The sequence below is a fragment of the Mustela erminea genome, chromosome 11 (assembly GCF_009829155.1).
Source record: "Mustela erminea isolate mMusErm1 chromosome 11, mMusErm1.Pri, whole genome shotgun sequence".
In the NCBI taxonomy this organism is placed as follows: Eukaryota; Metazoa; Chordata; class Mammalia; order Carnivora; family Mustelidae; genus Mustela; species Mustela erminea.
The window spans coordinates 13,189,867-13,208,678 of record NC_045624.1 but is presented as its reverse complement, the minus strand read 5'-3'; the positions used below and the strand labels follow the sequence as shown (position 1 = coordinate 13,208,678).

Sequence of the window (18,812 nt, the reverse complement as noted above, 5' to 3'; positions counted from 1 at the left end):
AATTCATATCTCTCAATAGCTACCCTGAGTATAAATGAGCTAAATACCCCAATCAAAAGACACAGGGTATCTGAATGGATAAAACAACAACAACAAAACAACAAGACCCACTGATATGCTGTCTGCAAGAGACTCATTTTAGACCCAAAGACAACTCCAGATTTAAAGTAAGGGGGTGAAAAACCATTTACCATGCTAATGGACATCAAAATAAAGTTGGGGTAGCAATCCTTATATCAGACAAATTAGATTTTAAACCAAAGATTATAATAAGAGATGAGGAAGGAAACTATATTATACTTAAAGGGTCTATCCAACAAGAAGATCTAACAATATTAAATTTCTATGCCCCTGACATGGGAGTAGCCACTTATATAAGCCAATTAATAACAAGATCAAAGAAACACATCGACAATAATACAACAATAGTAGGGGACTTGAAAACCCCCCTCGTTGAAATGGACAGATCATCCAAGCAACAGATCAACAAGGAAATAAAGGCCTTAAATGACACACAGGACCAGATGGATTTCACAGATCTATTCAGAACATTCCATCCCAGAGCAACAGAATACACATTCTTCCCTAATGCACATGGAACATTCTCCAGAATAGATCACATCCTGGGTCACAAATCAGGTCTCAACGGGTACCAAAAGATTGGGAGCACTCCCTGCGTATTTTGGACCACAATACTTTGAAACTAGAACTCAATCACAAGAGGAAAGTTGGAAAGAACTCAAATACATGGAGGCTAAAGAGCATCCTACTAGAGAATGAATGGGTCAACCAGGAAATTAAAGAATTAAAAAATTCTTTTAATAAAAGAATAAAAATAAAAATGAAAACACAACTATTCAAAATCTTTGAGATGCAGCAAAGGCAGTCCTAAGTATATAGCGATACAATCTTTCTCAATAAACAAGAAAGGTATGAAATATACAACCTAACCCTACACCTAAAGGAGCTGGAGAAAGAACAGCAAATAAACCTTTAACCCAGCAAGAGAAGAGGAATAATAAAGATCAGAGCAGAAATCAATGAAATACAAACAAAAAGAACAGCAGATCAACAAAACTAGGAGCTTGTTCTTTTTTTTTTTTTTTTAAGATTTTATTTATTTATTTGACAGAGAGAGAGAGAGATCACAAGTAGGCAGAGAGGCAGAAAAAGACAGAGAGGGAAGCAAGCTCCAAGCTGAGCAGACAGCCCAATGCAGGGCTCAATCCCAGGACCCTGAGATCACGACCTGAGCTGAAGGCAGAGGCCCAAACCCACTGAGCCACCCAGGCACTGCTAGGAGCTGGTTCTTTAAAAGAATTAGTAAGTTTGATTAAACCCCTGCCCAAATTCAATCAAAAATAAGAGAGAAAGGACCCAAATCAATAAAATCGTGAATGAAGGAGGAGAGATCACAACCACCACCAAGGAAATATGAACAATTATAAGAACATATTATGGGCCATGAGCAACTATATGCTAGTAAATTAGACAATCTGGAAGAAATGGGTGCATTCCTAGAGACGCATAAACTGCCAAAACTGAACTAGAAAGAAACAGAAAACTTGAATAGACCCATAAGCAGTAAGGAAATTGAAGCAGTAATAAAAAAAAATCCCCCAATAAGAGCCTGGGGCCAGATGGCTTCCCAAGGCAATTCTACCAACCATTTAAAGAAGAATTAGTACCTATTCCCCTGAAACTGTTCCAAAAAATAGAAGGAAAACTTCCAAACTCATTTACTACTGACAGTGGTTACGTGTGAGAAATAAGACTAGAGCTCTGTCAGAATGGAAGTTAAAGTCACCCTTCCTTGCATATCCTTTTGTATTTTTAAATTTTTTTTGGAAACTTTCAATAAAAACTAGTTACAAATTTTTAAAATTATACATAAATTTAAAGCCATAATGAATCAGTGTGGTCAATCTATTAACAGGTTTTTGTTGTTGTTTGCTTATCAAGACCAAGTATTAACCAGGTAAAGAATTTATATTCAAATAGAAAGGTTAAAGATAAAATGTTTAACTCCTGAAATCTCCTTATTTAAATAAGACTATAAAGAAGTAATATTTCTTTTTTTTTTAAATTTATTTATTTATTTGACAGACAGAGATCACAAGCAGGCAGAGAGGCAGGCAGAGAGAGAGGAAGGGAAGCAGGCTCCCCACTGAGCAGAGAGCCTGATGCAGGACTCGATCCCAGGACCCTGGGATCATGACCTGAGCCAAAGGCAGGGGCTTAACCCACTGAGCCACCCAGGCGCCCCTTTTTTTAAGATTTTATTTACCTATTTGACAGACAGAGATCACAAGTAGGCAGAGGGGCAGGCAGAGAGAAAGGAGGAAGCAGGCTCACCACTGAGCAGAGAGCTCCATGCGGGGCTCGATCCCAGGACCCTGGGATCCTGGACCCTGAGCTGAAGGCAGAGGCTTTAACCCACTGAGCCACCCAGGCGCCCCAAAAGTAATATTTCTGAAGAGATATTCCCATACCAGATAAATCTGATTATTCTAGAATGTTTTGTAATTATTTTTGGTGGATCCAGTTTATATCATCCTACTTTAACATTTAAGGAGAATTTTCAATAGTAATACACACTTGTGTATTTTATGATCTTATACATATTTTTGGTGCATAATTCTGTGAATTTTATTTAAATTCAATTAATTTGAATTTATTTAATTAATTAACAATGTATTATTAACACATATGAATTATTTGTTTCAGGGGTACAGGTCTGTGATTCATTAGTCTTATATAATACCCAGTGCTCATTACAACACATAACCCTCCCTAGTGTCCCTCACCCAGTAATCTTACCCATATTTTAGATGTAAGCCAGCTAACTATGAATCACAAAACAAAAAAATACCACCAAATGAAGACATTCTGAAATTTCTAGGAACATACCCATCATTCTACATCTAACATTCTAAACTTGAAAGTTTCTATATTTTACAAGCAAAATACTGATACTGAACCAATCCAGGACCATTTCATCCACAGACTTAAAACACACACACACACCTCGTTCCACAAAAGTCAAATAAGGACATTAAAAAAAAAATCGCTTTGTAATTTTCCCTTCCACCTTCCCTCAATTCTATGACTCTCAAATAATCAATGTTAACATTTTGAGTCATGTTCTTCCATATTTTTCTCTCTGCCTTTATGTTCTTTTTAAAAACAAAACTAGGATTATACTTGATATATTATTACTTGGCAACTATCATCGTTCTAGTAATTTTGTGTTCAAGTTCACTCAACCATATATTAAGACCTACATATTCTGGTTACTGGAACATTTTGCTCAACCATGCTGCAGCACACAATACTTAAGCATTATATATTTACCAGGGCTTTTATTTTTGTGAGATAGATTCCCTAAAGGGTAACTGCATATTAGAGGATGGACACAAACACAGTTTTTAAAATTTATAATAAACATTAACATATACTTTTGCAAAAGGCTTTACAAATTACTAATCTTTTTTTATTAAATTTTTAAAGTAGGTTCCATACCCAGCATGCAGGGCTTGAACTCTCCACCTTGGGATGAAAACACAAGCTGAAACCAACAGTTGGACACATAACCAACTGAGCCACCCATTGAGCATCCCTAGAAATTCCCCATCCTTAATCAGTCCCTGTATCTCAATCCTACCAGCAACTCAGTCTCATCATACCCAAACAGGTGCTGATAGGTTGCTGATCTTCCTACATTCCAGCTCACAAGTGATGTTATTAACTTTTTAAATTTTTTTTTGCTACACACCAATGGACAAAACAGTAATCTTGCTGTTAATACCTTCCTGGGACACCTGGGCAGCTCAGTTGGTTAAGTGTCTGCCTTCAGCTCAGGTCATGATTCCAGGGTTCTGCAATCATAAGGACCACATTGGGGTACCTGCTCCATAGGGAGCCTGCTTCTCCCTCTCCCTGCTGCTCCTCATGCTTGTGCGCTCTCTCTGTCAAATAAATCAATAAAATCTTAAAAAACAAAACAAAACAAAACCAACTTCCTTTTCTACTAATGAGATTCTCAGATATTATGAATCTGCATGTCTAGTTTTATGGATTATAGGTTTGTATCTTTTGTCCACTTCTAATCTAGTGCCATTTTCTTATCAATTTGTGAGAGCTCTCTGTATTTTAGAACTGTTAAGCCTTTGTTAAGTGTCAGAGTTTTTGTTTGTTTGTTTGTTTGTTTGTTTTTGAAGATTCCTTTTTTTAGAGAGAAAGAGAGGGAGAGAGAGGGAGATCACAAGCTGGGGGAAGAGTAGAGGGAGAAGTGGACTCCTCACTGAGTAGGGAAGCTGATGTGGGATTTGTGCCCAGGATCCCGGGACCATGACCTGAGTGGAAGGCAGACGCTTAGCTGACTGAGCCACACAGGCACCCAAGTGTCAGGTCTTCCATTGTATAGCACATCTTTTGCTTTTATGTGCACATTGTTTTCTTACAAAGATCCTGAATTTTTATATATTCAAATGTGTCAATCTTTTCCTTTATACTTCCTGGATTTCCTTCCTAACTTGCTTATTAGTTCTGCTCCATCCACCAAATTGAGAAAAGCACTAGAGCTTTCCAGTGGCTAAGAACATGGGCTTTGTGGTCATAATACTTTGGATTAAATCTTATTTCACCATAACTAGTTGTGAGTACTTGGGCAAGTTCCTAATTTGTCTCCTCGACTATGGAATGGTAATGATGAAAGTACCTACTTCATAAAGTAGTTAGGGGAGGGATTAATTTAATATATGTCAAAACTTTAGAACAGGGCGCCTGGGTGGCTCAGTGGGTTAAAGCCTCTGCCTTTGGCTCAGGTCACGATCCCAGGGTCCTGGGATCAAGGCCCACATAGGGCTCTCTGCTCAGCGGGGAGCCTGCTGCCTCTCTCTCTGCCTGCCTCTCTGCCTACTTGTGATCTCTGTCTGTCAAATAAATAGAAATTTAAAAAATCTTAAAAAAAAAAACCACTTTAGAACATAACACACAGAATTACTCAAAATGTTTATTAAGTGAGACCTAGAATTAACAACGGTCCTCAAACTTTACCATGCTCAAATTCACTAAACAACTTGTTAAAACATAGATTGTAGAGCCTCATGCCCAGAGTTTTGGTTCAGTAAATCTGCAGGAGAGCCTGCATTTTTAAAAATAGGGTTCCAGGTAATGCTGCTGCTGCTGATTGTGGGCGCCTCCCTTTTAGAACTGCTTATTCAGAATTAAAAGAATGTTTCTTAATCTCATAAAAAGTTAATGTTACAGTATATGGGATCATTCTTCTACAGATGTTGATTTCCAATTTACTTAATTATATCTCCTTAGTGTACAGATAGTGTACATGGGATATGTATCTGTATTGGTTCCTTTTATAGGTGATAATACCGTGGCCAGATATGGGAATCTTAAAGGCACTTTTTTCCTTTCCTTTTCTCCAGAGAGAGAAATGCCAATGTTGACTTATATTTCCTTTCTGGTCTGTCTACAAGCTTCTGATCATCTGTAACTCCGATATTCAGGAATCTCATCAAGAAACTTAACTTTCACTTGTTATTTCTTCTTTCTTCAGCTCAGAGATTAAGTCTTCTATTGTTTTTTACTTCTCTATCTGCTTTTTTCCTTCTAGAAGTCCCTTCGTTCATATATGACATTTCCTGAGTATATATTCTAAGTCACTCACATTTTTACTTATGAATTCCATTTCTGTGTATTTTTTCTTTTTTCATTGTCAAATACTAATATATTAATCACTTATGTAGCCAAGACTATTCTAGGCTCTAGACACATAGCAGCAAACAAAATCCCTGCCCTCACAGATTAGTATAAATTCAGGTAGGGGGACAGACAAATAGGAAAACAAACATATCAATTAATTTCCAACAATGCTTTGAAGAAAATTCAATCTAGGTAAGGGAGAGAGAGAAGAGGAGAGGCTCTTTTAGAAAGAGCAGTTTGTGGTCAAGAAAGGTTTTGTCAGAGGTGATAACACTTAAACAGATAGAATGACCTGGGGAAGCTTGGGAGAATACCCCTCAGGCCGAGAAAAAAACAGCAACTACTGAGAAAAGCCCTAGGTTAGAAGTGTACCTGGGAGATCACCAAAAAATCCCCCAACAAAACAAAACAAAACAAAACAAAACAAAAAAAACCCAGGACAGCCAATGTAGCTGGTGTTAAGAAAATGCAGATAGTGTAAAACAACAATTCTCAAACCTCTTGGTCTTGGGATCACTTTACACTCTTAAAAATTATTGAGGATCTCTAAAAGCTGTTGGTTACGTGGGCTACATTTATTGATATTTACCGTACTAGAAAATAAGACTGAGAAATAGTCAAACTATTAATTTAATAAGAAATCTATTATTTAGATAATAGATTTTTTTAAAGTACATTGTCCAGGGGCGCCTGGGTGGCTCAGTAGGTTAAAGCCTCTGCCTTCCGCTCGGGTCATGATCCCAGGGTCCTGGGATCGAGCCCTGCATCGGGCTCTCTGCTTGGCAGGGAGCCTGCTTCCTCCTCTCTCTCTCTGCTTGCCTCTCTGCCTACTTGTGATCTCTGTCTGTCAAATAAATAAAGTCTTTAAAAAAAAAAAAAAAAAAGGACATTGTCCAAAACAAACAAAAAAAAATTAGTGAGAAGAATGACACTTTTACATCTTTACAATTCTTTTTAATGACTAGCTTAATAGAAAGCTGAACTCTAATGTTTCTACATTAATCTACAGCAATAACCACACATCAATGAACAGCTGGAAACTCCATTTTACACTCATGAAAATCCAACTAAAAATTAAATAACATCTTGGTATGTTTTATATTAATAACATCTTGGTATTTTTATATTCCTGTGGATACTCTGAAAGAGCCTTAAGGGCCACCGCTGGCTATCCCCACATTTTAAGAATCACTAGTTTAGAAGATAAAATGACAGAGGCTGGCAGGAGCCAGATTATACAGACCTTGAGAATCATAGTTAAAAGGTCTAGGTTCTGATTTAAATGAATGTAGTTTTCTTTTTTCTTCTCTCCTTTTTTATTTTTAAGATTTTATTTATTTGAGAGAGAGAGCATGAGGGGTGAAGGGGCAGGAGAGGTAGAAGCAGGTTGACGCGACTAGATCCCAGGACCCTGGAATCATGACCTAAGCCGAAGGCAGACACCAAAACAACTTGACCAAGCCACCCAGGCTTCCCTGGAATGTGGTCTTCTAAGTAAAGAAGTAACATAAATTACATCTTAAATGATCACTTCCACTGTTATGTAGAGAAGAGACTGTAAGGCAGCAAAACCATTTAGAAGGTTATTGCGGTAACTGGGTAGATGAAAGTAGCTAAGACTAAGGCGGTGGCAACGGAAGTAGCGAGAAGTGGTACGGCAGTTCAAGATCTATTTCAAAGGCAGTGCCAATGGAACTCACTAAAAGACTTGTACCTGGATATGAAGAAAAAAGATCTTACTTGATCTTGTAGCACACAAATTTGGTTCTTAGCCATGATTTCGTTTTTTCAGTTTGTCTCTGAAATTTATACATTTGGGGATTAGTTCCAGAGAAAATTCTCCTGGGTCCATATTTGAAATATATCCTTTCTCAGATTACTTCTTACCACTTGCCCCGCTATCACCTTAGCGCAAGTGACCATCATCTCTCCCCTAGAATCTCCGATGATTTGTTCACTGAACTCACAGATGATCAGAGTAAAAAGAAAACAGGAAATTGTGGATAATGCATTTTAAGTATGGTTGACACAAGCGAAAACACATGGAACTCCACTCAGAGCATTTTAATCAAACAAAAGACTTTGGCCCTATATCAAAATACAGGCATAGGACAATACATTTTTATATTTTAAATTAAAATATGGTATTTATATCTTTTTTCCTTAGAAATTTTTCCACTTTAACCATCTTCAATTAACAACCAACTGCTGGTACTGATTGCATAGTACAAGCATCTACTTAAATAGCAAATGTAAACAGCAACATACTTTTCGTTTGCTCTTTAAACAAAGGACATCTCAAGTTCAAAGATCACAGCTGTGGAGGTAATACATATTAATAATCTGTGAAAACTCAAATAAACCTTAAATTGATAAAAATATCCAAACAAGAAAGAAATGAGGTAATTACACATGTTGTTCCTATAAACCTTTCTAGTAGTTGTAAAGAGAACAGAATGTCTGTAGCTCTATTTAAAATATAAGCAAGTTCTAGACCCAAACCTCCCTGTTGCTTTCGTCAACTTTGTTTTTTATCTCAAATGAGGAATAACAGTATTATTTTTTCTTTCTTGAGTATAGCATACACCATGTTACCTTAGTTGCAGGTATGCAACATAGCAATTTGATAAGTTTATACATTATGCTATATTCACAAGTGTAGCTACCACCTGTCACCATACTGGGTGTTTGATTTTTTTTTTTTTCCCTTTTTAGCACAACTGAACCACCTGCTTCAAAAGAGAACACATAAAGGATAGTTTTCCTATAGCTCTATGCTACAAAAGGCAAAGCAAAGCAGTCAGGTGATCTTCCTATTTCCTTGCCATCCCTTGGCAAACATTCTGCACTGTAATCTTGAGGAGTCTACCTTTAATACAGTTAAGATTTTAACCACTACATTTGAAATCCACCACAAGATGCCCTTCTGTACCATCTTATTAGATCCTGTTTAATCACACCTTTTAACACCATGTTATTCCCCCAGGGCAATTCTGTTTTTCCTCGGTTCCTTTATTTACTTCTCCAGTTAGCGAAGAAAAGTTATTTTAAGACCTGACCTTTAAACCATGGTATACATTTTTTCAAGGCTTCTAAAAATGTTTTTAGGTATTTCTAACTATTTAACATTGTTTAAATACTCAGTAAATGTGAGGCACTGTTGGAGTGCCAGAAATATAAAACTCAATGTACTGGAGTTACTTTTATTTAAACTATTCTAAGCCCACATTTTGTTCCAGTTCCCTTTTCTAAAGATGAATAACCACACAATGGATTATTCTGGCTTTCTCCCTTCCTGATAAACTATTATATATATTCAAATGGTGATTACTTAATTATATACTGATTTATCCACAAACCTCTTTGCCCACTAACTAGAACTAACCCAAATATGTTGTGTATGTAGAATAAAAAGATAGCCATTTTATTTCTATTGTTCTGTGCCTATCAGGTTGTAAGTCAGGTTATAGTTTTACACACATACACACACACACACACACACACACTCTGACTCATTTAATCATTACATTATAACACAGTAAAACAGTATGTTTTCCATTTCATAAATGAATGATAAGGTTCACTAAGGTTAAGTAGCTAGCCCAAATTCACACCAAGAGGGATTTGACTCCAGATCCATCTCGCACAGTAATAAGAAAGAAATATGGTATCTTCAATAAAGGCTTCAAACAAATCACAAATTCAATGACCATTTATAGTGGACCTTGACAATAAAACAGGATTTAACCAACATAGCCATTATATGCAAAGAACTATAGGCCTTGGAGACATGGAGATAATCAGACTCTATTTTTTAGGTAACAGTTTAAAAGGAGATTTAAGCTATCTTCTACTTTTCTAGAAGACCCCAATTTAAGTCAGCTCCCCATTACAAAAGTTCTTAAACTTTCCTAGTTTTTTTCTTTTTTCTCTTCTCTTCTCTTTCTGCCTTTCTTTCTCTCTTCTCCTTCCTTCCTTTCTTTCAAGATTTTACTTTTCAGTAACATCTACAACCAACATGGGGCTTGAACCTACAACTCTGAGATTGAGTTGCACAATCTACCAACCAAGCCAGCCAGGAGCCCCTTCATAAACTTCCTGGTTTCAGAATCTCTCTACAATCTTAGAAGTTATGGAGGACTTTTCAGAGCTTTATTCTTGTAGGTCATAGCTTTCAATGTTTACCATATTAAAAATTATAACCAAGAAATTTTTATATTTAATTCCAAAACAACAAAATAATGAAAAGAGACAGTGCTATTTCTTTTATTTTTTATAATATCTTTACTATCTATCTTAACAGAAGACATCTGGATTCTCTTATTTTCTGCATTCAGTCTGTTGCACTATCACACATTTTATCACTGGGTCCTCATGAGAGAATGAGAGTGAAAAGACAAACAAATATCTTAGCATTATTATGAAAATAGTTCTGAACTCAAGGACCCTTCAAGGCACCCTTTACTATTCCTTCAGAGCACTTTTCAAAAATGTATAATTACATTTGTGTGCACAGATTTTGTTCAAGGTCTGTGTTACCTCTAGATTACAGGTTCCACAGTGATTGTTTTTGTACATGAGTATGTCCACAATGTCTATACACTGTGTTCAACACCTAGTTGTCACAAAAACATCTACTGAATTATCATATTATAATAATATAAAGAAACCATTGTGGTTAAAAGAGGGTAAATGGGCAAGATGTGCCTGGAGACAAATTTGGAAGGCTTCTTATTTGACTTGGATCCTAAAGGATACTTAGAATTTTGTTAAAGATGGGTTGGTGCGGGTGGGTGTAAGAGTATTCCAGCCACAGTAAACAATCATCAATGGCATCTAGGTACAAGTTATGTTCATAATAAGTCTTGTAATAGTACGGTTTGGCTATCGCGTAGGTAAGAGTTTAGGAGGAGATATAAGTAATAAAGGTAAGTTGAATAATCTTCAATGAGGTTTGGCTTCTGTTTTAGAGACAAAAGCCAAATGGTCAACATCCATGGTTTAATTCCTTATACTACTATTTATTAGATGGGCTTGGATATGTTTATTCCAGATCTTAATTCTGCCCATACTTCACATGGCTATTGTAATGTTTTTAAGAGATCATAATTTTATGTGTTATTTTGTTTACTGTCATTACTCTAAACTATTATCCTTTCCCCCTTAACTACTACTTACAAAGGCATCTTAAGAGAAAAAAAAAAGAGATTTATTTATTTGAGGGACAGAGAGAGAGAAAAGCTGCGAGGGAGAAGCAGAGGGACAAGCAGATTCCACATCAAGCACAGAGCCAGACTCAGGGCTCAATCCCATGACCCCAAGATTATGAGCCTAAATCAAGAGTAAGGTGCTTAACCAACTGAGCCACCCAGGTACCCCTACTTACAAAGGCATCTTAACCATTTCCTCTGTCCTACTCCCATTCCTCTCTCACCCATTCTCCATAGTCAGAGTGAAATCCCTAAAACACAAATCTGATCACATTACTTTCCCTGCTTAAACCCTTTAATGGCTCCCCAGTGACTCAAAATAAAACCTAAACTTTTTAGCAGATTACAAGATCCTAAATGATGCCAGAGTGCCTCCTGCCTTATCAGGCACTATTCTTCCCATCCCTTACTCAATAAACTCAACCACACTGACCTTCCAAAAGAGCAGGAAAGCCTTTACACAAGCTATTTCTTCTTCTTGGAACTCTTATCAAGCACTTTCAAAACAAGCACAGCTTTTCCAGTTAGAAGAGATCTTTATTTTTTTTATTCTTTAAGATTTATTTATTTATTTATTTATTTATTTATTTATTTGACAGACAGAGAGCACAAGTAGGCAGAGAAGCAGGCAGAGAGAGAGAGGGAAGCAGGCTCCCAGCCGAGCAGAGAGCCCGACCCGGGGCCCGATTCCAGGACCCTGAGACCATGACCCGAGCCAAAGGCAGAGGCCCTAACCCACTGAGCCACCCAGGCGCCCCTAGAAGAGATCTTTAGATCTCACTTCCTCAAAGAATGCCTATCCTGATCACTCTCCCCCAGTCTACACTGGATACACATTTAACTCCATAGTACCTGGCATTTTTTCCTTTGGGCATAAAATCACAATTCAGAATCTGGGTATATGTTTTTTTTTTTTAATAATTTGTTTAATGGACATCTTCTGATTACAGAGGCCACAACGAAGCCAGCACATATAGTAATTTTTTTAAAAAATTGCAGTTTTTATTGTTATAAATGGCTTTTGATCTGATTAGACATATATTTTAGATGTTTACTCTGGCAACAATGTTTAGGTCAATTAACAAGCCAAAGAGGCACTAGAGGCAAAGAGTACCATTAAAAACATGCCACAATTATAGGTAAGAAGTAATGAGAGTCTGAACTACTGCTGATAGATTTAATATCCTCATAATAAGCCTGTAAGGTAGCAAGGAGGAAGCTAAGGTTGTTCTGAGGGAGTAAATACACACTCCATAAGATAAAGTTTTAAAACTTTTCATATAATAATACAGCTATGAATTTAGATGACCAACTTCACAAAGTAAGTCACCACAACTGTAATACTGAAGTGGGTACAAAAGAAATCCCTTTATTCAATGTAATAAAGTCTTGTGGTTGGGTAACTGAAAATATTTGTTAAATCAGAGAATCATAAGCAATGATAGAATCTTAAACAACCTATTTCACTTAAAACTGTAAAATGAACAGTTATTGACCAATCCTGATATAGGGCAGAGATCTGCCTTTAAATATAACCCACACCTAATCTGATGGCAAGTATTTTTTTTTTAAAAGGAAACTACCAGTTAACCTGATGCACTGATATAAGTATAAGTGTAAGTCAGTTAAGGGAACTTAAAACTATTTTCTCCTTTTGAATACTATAGTTGAAATGATGCAAACTGAATAGCAATTTACAATGTGATGGCCAAATGCATGATTTACACCTAGGAGGGCACAGAGGAGACTCTTTATGAGGGCTGTAGGTAGAGAACATTATTTAGTAATGTATTCATCAAGAAAATTAAGAAAAATACAGATTTTTCATATTTACTATTTACAAAGCCACCCTCACTTAGGGTTAATATAGATAGATATGTCAGATACAGTTAAGAGTACGTGGAACACCCAGCATTCCACATAGCAGATCGCTTGATGGTGGTGGTGTTCTCATTCTTCTTTGCACATTTGTCTTACTGTGACATGCTACAGCTTAAATACTGAGTTAAGTAGATGGTTATTATCTAGTTTTAACTAAAGTAAACCTTATGAAATAGATATGAGGCTTGAAAGGAACTCGTACCAAAAAATCTCAAACCTCCTACTGAACCTAACACTACTGCTGCTAGAGGAAAAGGCAAAGCTGCCATGGTTGAGTCCTCCTAGTACAAGCTTTTTGGCAGCCACATACAGGATTAAAACAATGATCTGATCCAGTGGTTCTCACTAGGGTGACTCTTGGCAGAATATCTGAAGATATTCTGATTGTTAGAATTGAGGGAAAGATACTATTGGCACCTAGTAGGTAGAGACCAGGTATATTGCTTAACATCCTATAATATGAAGGACAGCTCCCCAAGCCAAGATTTATCCAGGCCAAATGTCAGCAGTGCCCAGTTTGAGAAATCCTGACCTAACTGGATCTGATAAGAAACTAGCCAGTTTTTAAAAATTTTCCAGATTATTCAAAATACATATTTGTATCCACTATCATTAATGATGAACCTTGCCGTAATGGTGTAATGGCCTGAGCTATGAGCCAGAGATAAACAAAACCATCAAAATTCCCTTCATTTTTAACTTAGCTTTTAAAAATTTATTTTTGTACAGAACACAGATGATTTATAAGACTGACAGAGATGTAGTGGGGGTAATGAATTTTACTGATAATACAAAAATTTTTAAAGTCTGAAGAGTCAAACAATGAAAGCTAATAAAGAGGTTTCAGTACATTAACGGAGGTTTCAGTACATTAACATAAGTAGAGTTCATCAAGATTCTAATTTAAATTCCTGGCTGGGGGCGCCTGGGTGGCTCAGTGGGTTAAGCCGCTGCCTTCGGCTCAGGTCATGATCTCAGAGTCCTGGGATCGAGTCCCACATCGGGCTCTCTGCTCAGCAGGGAGCTTGCTTCCTCCTCTCTCTCTCTGCCTGCCTCTATGCCTACTTGTGATCTCTCTCTGTCAAATAAATAAATAAAATCTTTAAAAAATAAAAAAATAAAAAAATAAATTCCTGGCTAAAAGAATCTGGTAAAGAGGGCGCCTGGGTGGCTCAGTGGGTTAAGCCGCTGCCTTCGGCTCAGGTCATGATCTCAGAGTCCTGGGATCGAGTCCCGCATCGGGCTCTCTGCTCAGCAGAGAGCCTGCTTCCCTCTCTCTCTCTCTCTGCCTGCCTCTCCATCTACTTGTGATTTCTCTCTGTCAAATAAATAAATAAATAAAAATCTTTTAAAAAAAAAAAAAAAAAAAAAGATTCTGGTAAAGAAATGTTTTATCCTCGGCCACCTGGGTGGTTCAGTCGGTTAAGCACCTTCGGCTCGGGTCATGATCCCAGGGTCCTAGAATCGAGTCCCACATCAAACTTCCTGCTTGGCAGGGAGTCTGCTTCTTCCTCTCCCTTCTGCTCATGCATGTGCTCTCTCAAATAAATAAATAAATAAATAAATAAATAAATAAAATCTTAAAGAAAAAGAAATGTTTTCTTTTTTAGGACAAACACAACCCAGGATATTAAATTGATTCAAGATAATAATCCAGATTGAAAACCAAGGTGCCAAGGTATAAAAAGTATAAAAGTATAAGTATAAAGTATAAAAGAGAGCCAAAGTATAAAAGAGAACTACATGAGCTGCTAATTAATAAACTCCCAAGAAGAATAACTGTACATAATACAACAGTAAGTGGGGAGGCATTACAAAGCATGGCCTCTGTAATCACAGTGTCTGGGTCCAAATCCCAGATCTTCCACATAAGCAATGTACCCCTGGCCAACCTGCCTAACTTTTCTAAACCTACTACTTCCTCTACCAAATGAGAATTATAATATCTAATTCTTATGATTCTTGTGAAAATATATGGTATAGCATAACAGTGTAGAACACAAGCTTTAAAAACAGAATTTCAGCTCTGACACTTATTAGCTCTGTAATCTTGGACAAAGTACTCAACTCCCAAGTGTCAGTTTCTTCATCTATAAAACATATATTTAAATCAAAATCACAAATTTTGTTATATAAGTATGTAGAGCAGAGTTGATAAACATATCTGAAGTTTAAAGAATGACTGTAAAGTTAAGAAACAGCACTGCCAGTACCTTAAAGGCTTCCCACGTGTCCCTTCTCAATTGCATCCACTGTTTGCCATTCCTGGGGTAAACATTATTACTCTTCACTTTCATGATAATTATTCTCTTGATTTTCCTTATAATTCTGTACCTATATTTGCATTCCTGAACAATACAGTTAATCCCATGTTGCTGAACTTTTTATAAATAGAATCATGTTGCATTTAATTTTTTGTGACTTCTACTGTTTGACTAGTATTACGTTTGTGGGATCATACACATTGGTGAAGGAACTGGTTTTTCCTGGTCCATTTGAACTAAGTTTTTATTAAACTAGTAAGAACAGATACTACACTTGATCTTAGCCAAAAGGCCAAGAAGCGATGAACCAAATTTTTATTCCATAAGTGAATAGACTATATGATTTACCTACATAATCCACTGCTAATAGACATTTGGATTTCTTTTTATGTATTTTGGAATTAAAATGAATAATGCTGCTATGAAGAGTTATATCCACATGACCCCTGGTCCATATATCCAGATTTTCTCTAGGGCAATGGCTGGTTCTCAAATTATGATTCCTGTACCAGTAGCACAGCATCACCTGGGAACTATCAGGCTCCATCCCAAGCCTACTGAATCTGAAACTCCGGGGGCGGGGCCCAGCAGCCTGTTTTAACAATCCCTCCAGGGAATTCTGATGCACACTCAAGTTTGACAACCACCGGTCTAGGTTAAATACCCAGGACTGGTACTGCTGGTTGTAGAACGCCCTATTATTTTCCAAAGTGGTTCTTCTAATTTATACTCCCACCAGCAGTGGAAGAGCTCCACTGCTCCATATCCTCACCAGTGCTTGATACTGTTCAACTGTTTCATTTCTGCTCATTTAATCTGTATAAAATGTTCTCCCATGGTTTTAATTTCTGTTCACCTGTTGATGAGATTAATGATCTTTGTATATGCTTATTAGTTGTTTAATTTTTTTTTTTTATTTAAATGCCTGCTCCAGTTTTTTGCCCTTTTTTCTATTCGGTGTTATGTCTTTGTCTTAGTGATTCATACTTCCTTAAGTATATAGTTCATACCAGTTGTCCATTCGTTAAGATTAAGTTATTTGTGGCCTCTATGCTGAGAAGTCTCTCTCATTCTCTTTTGGATCTTTCACTCTGGAAACACCCAGCTGCTACTCAGTGAGGTGACCCTGTGAAGAGGACCATATGAGTAAATTTGGATGTGCATCTTCTTAAGCCCCTGCCACAACCACATGAGGAGGCACAGGAGATTCTCCCTCAGTCCAGCCTTGAGAAAACTGAGGACCTTGGTGACTGACACCTTGCCTTCAGCCTCTTGAGACCATGAACTAGAACCACCCAGCTAAGCTGCTCTCAGATTCCTGACCCACAGAAACTGTAGGATAAATGTTTACTGTTTTCAGATCCCAAATTTTGGGATAACTTATTACATAGCCATAGGTAATTAATACCAGTATCTTACAAATACCTTCTGTTCTGTACCTTGGTCTTTTCTTAGCGGGGTCTGAATAAATAGAAGTTTCTATTTTCAATGTTGTCAAATTTATTTATTTTTATGGTTTTCAGGATTTTTTTTTTTTTTTAAGATTTATTTGAGAAAGAGAGTGTGGGGATGGGGAGTAGAGGGAGAAGGAGAGAAAAAATCTCCAGCAGACTCCCCATGGAGCACAGAGCCCAACCCCAGGACCCCAAGATCATGACCTGATTTGAAACCAAGAGTTGGATGTTCAACCAACTGAGCCACCCAGGTGCCCCTGGTGTATTCAGTCTTAAGAAATCCTTCCCTGCTTTGAGCTCATAAATGTATCCTCCTTTACAGGAAAAAAAAAAAGCTTTCTGGGGGCATCTGGGCTCAGTCAGTTCAGTTAATGTTCAACTCCTGGTTACAGCTCAAGTCATGATCTCAGGGTCCTGGGATGAAGCCCCGTTGGGCTCCTTGCTCAGTGAGGAGTCTACTTGTCTCCCTCTCCCTCTGCCACTCCCTCTCTATATCTCTTTGGAATAAATAAATATTTTTTCAAAAATAAAATAAAAGATTTTAAAAAGCTTTCTGAGTTCATCTTTTTGTATTTAACCTTCAATCTACCAGGAATTGATTTTTGTGCCTAGTAAGAGGGAGTTGAACTTCATTTAACACAGTAAGCAAGTGTTCCAAACAAGTATATCCTTTCCCAACTAATTCACCAGCTAATATTAATGCATAAACCTCAACATAAGCATATAAAATTCATTAGAAAGCTCTGTCTATTTTGGCTCACCTGTCATTTTGTTATTCATCTTCCCTTTTCTTTTTGTAGGCTCCTCAGACACCTGACACACAGGCTAGGTCTCACAACCCAGGCTTGTGGGACCCTCAAAGTCACCCTCCCTCATGCACTCTTCAAGATCACATAATTACTCAAGACATCATTCAAAAGCAGATCCTCCCTCCCTTTCTAACAAGGCTGTAATCCAACTGACATTCTTAAGGATCTATTTAAAGTAAAACCTGCCCACTTCCAAGTTTCATACTGTTAAAAGAAATTTAAAAAATAATAAAAGAAAATATAAAGAAAAAACAAGTGGGAATTTTTGTTTTAAGTAGGCTCCACGCCCAGTGTGGAGCCCCATGTGGGGCTTGAACTCACAACCCTGAGATCGAGAGTTGGACTGACTGAGCCACCCAGGCACCCCATAATCAGGAAAATTTTTAAATATAAAAATCAAATAATAAAATTAAAGTGATGTTTGTTGGTAGTCCTGGCACTCATGTGATATTTTACAAAGTGGTATATTAAAAATCTTAGTTATCACTAGAAATGGATCTTTGGGTAAGAGTCATGTCCATCTCATGTTCACTAAGGTAATAACCAGGGCCCAGCAGTGCCTCATATGTAGCAAGCATTCAAATTTGTTGACTGAAATAAAAGATTAAGGAAGTCTTATCTTACTGTTCTTTAATAATAATTTGTCAATTCTTGCCTTTTTTTTAAAATTTTATTTATTTATGTGACAGACAGAGATCACAAGTAGGCAGAGAGGCAGGCAGAGAGAGAGGAGGAACCAGGCTCCCTGCTGAGCAGAGAGCCCGATGCGGGGCTCGATCCCAGGACCCTGAGATCATGACCTGAGCCAAAGGCAGAGGTTTTAACCCACTGGGCCACCCAGGCGCCCCAATTCTTGCCTCTTTTTAGTTCCACAGAAAAGCCTACAGACATTTGGATTTCAAATCTACTGATCTACTGATCAATTTGCAAAAAACTGACATTTTTTTTAAAAAAATTTTTTTTAAGATTTTATTTATTTATTTGTCAGGGATAGAGGGAGAGAGAGCGAGCGAGCATAGGCAGACAGAGAGGCAGGCAGAGGCAGAGGCAGAGGGAGAAGCAGGCTCCCTGCCAAGCAAGGAGCCCGATGTGGGACTCGATCCCAGGACACTGGGATCATGACCTGAGCCGAAGGCAGCTGCTTAACCAACTGAGCCACCCAGGTGTCCCTTTAAAAAAAAATTTTTTTTTTAAGATTTTATTAAAACTGACATTTTTTACCATACTAACTCTTCTAACTCATTCTTAGTATACAGTACGTACCTTCATTTATTTAGATCTTCCTGTATGTGTCTAAATAAAGTGTAATTACCCTTTTTTATAAAGGCATGTGTATCTTAAATATTTAAAGTTCACTTTAAGTATCTCCTTTCCTAGGAGATCTTTCTGTCCTCCAACACTTAAACCCATTCTGAATTATGTACTCCTCTTCTGTGATTTCTCTGTACCTGGGGCACACTTTAAACATAGCAC

At 37.3% G+C, this 18,812-nt stretch overlaps 1 protein-coding gene and 1 pseudogene across 8 annotated transcripts in view; both read right to left on the bottom strand.

Annotated features, from left to right (window-relative positions):
- Nucleotides 1–18,812, bottom strand: part of BRAF (B-Raf proto-oncogene, serine/threonine kinase) — a 188,052-nt gene that overhangs the window by 143,430 nt on the left and 25,810 nt on the right. The gene's annotated exons all lie outside the window — the stretch shown is intronic.
- On the bottom strand, nt 15,287–15,380 carry LOC116569785 (annotated as a pseudogene).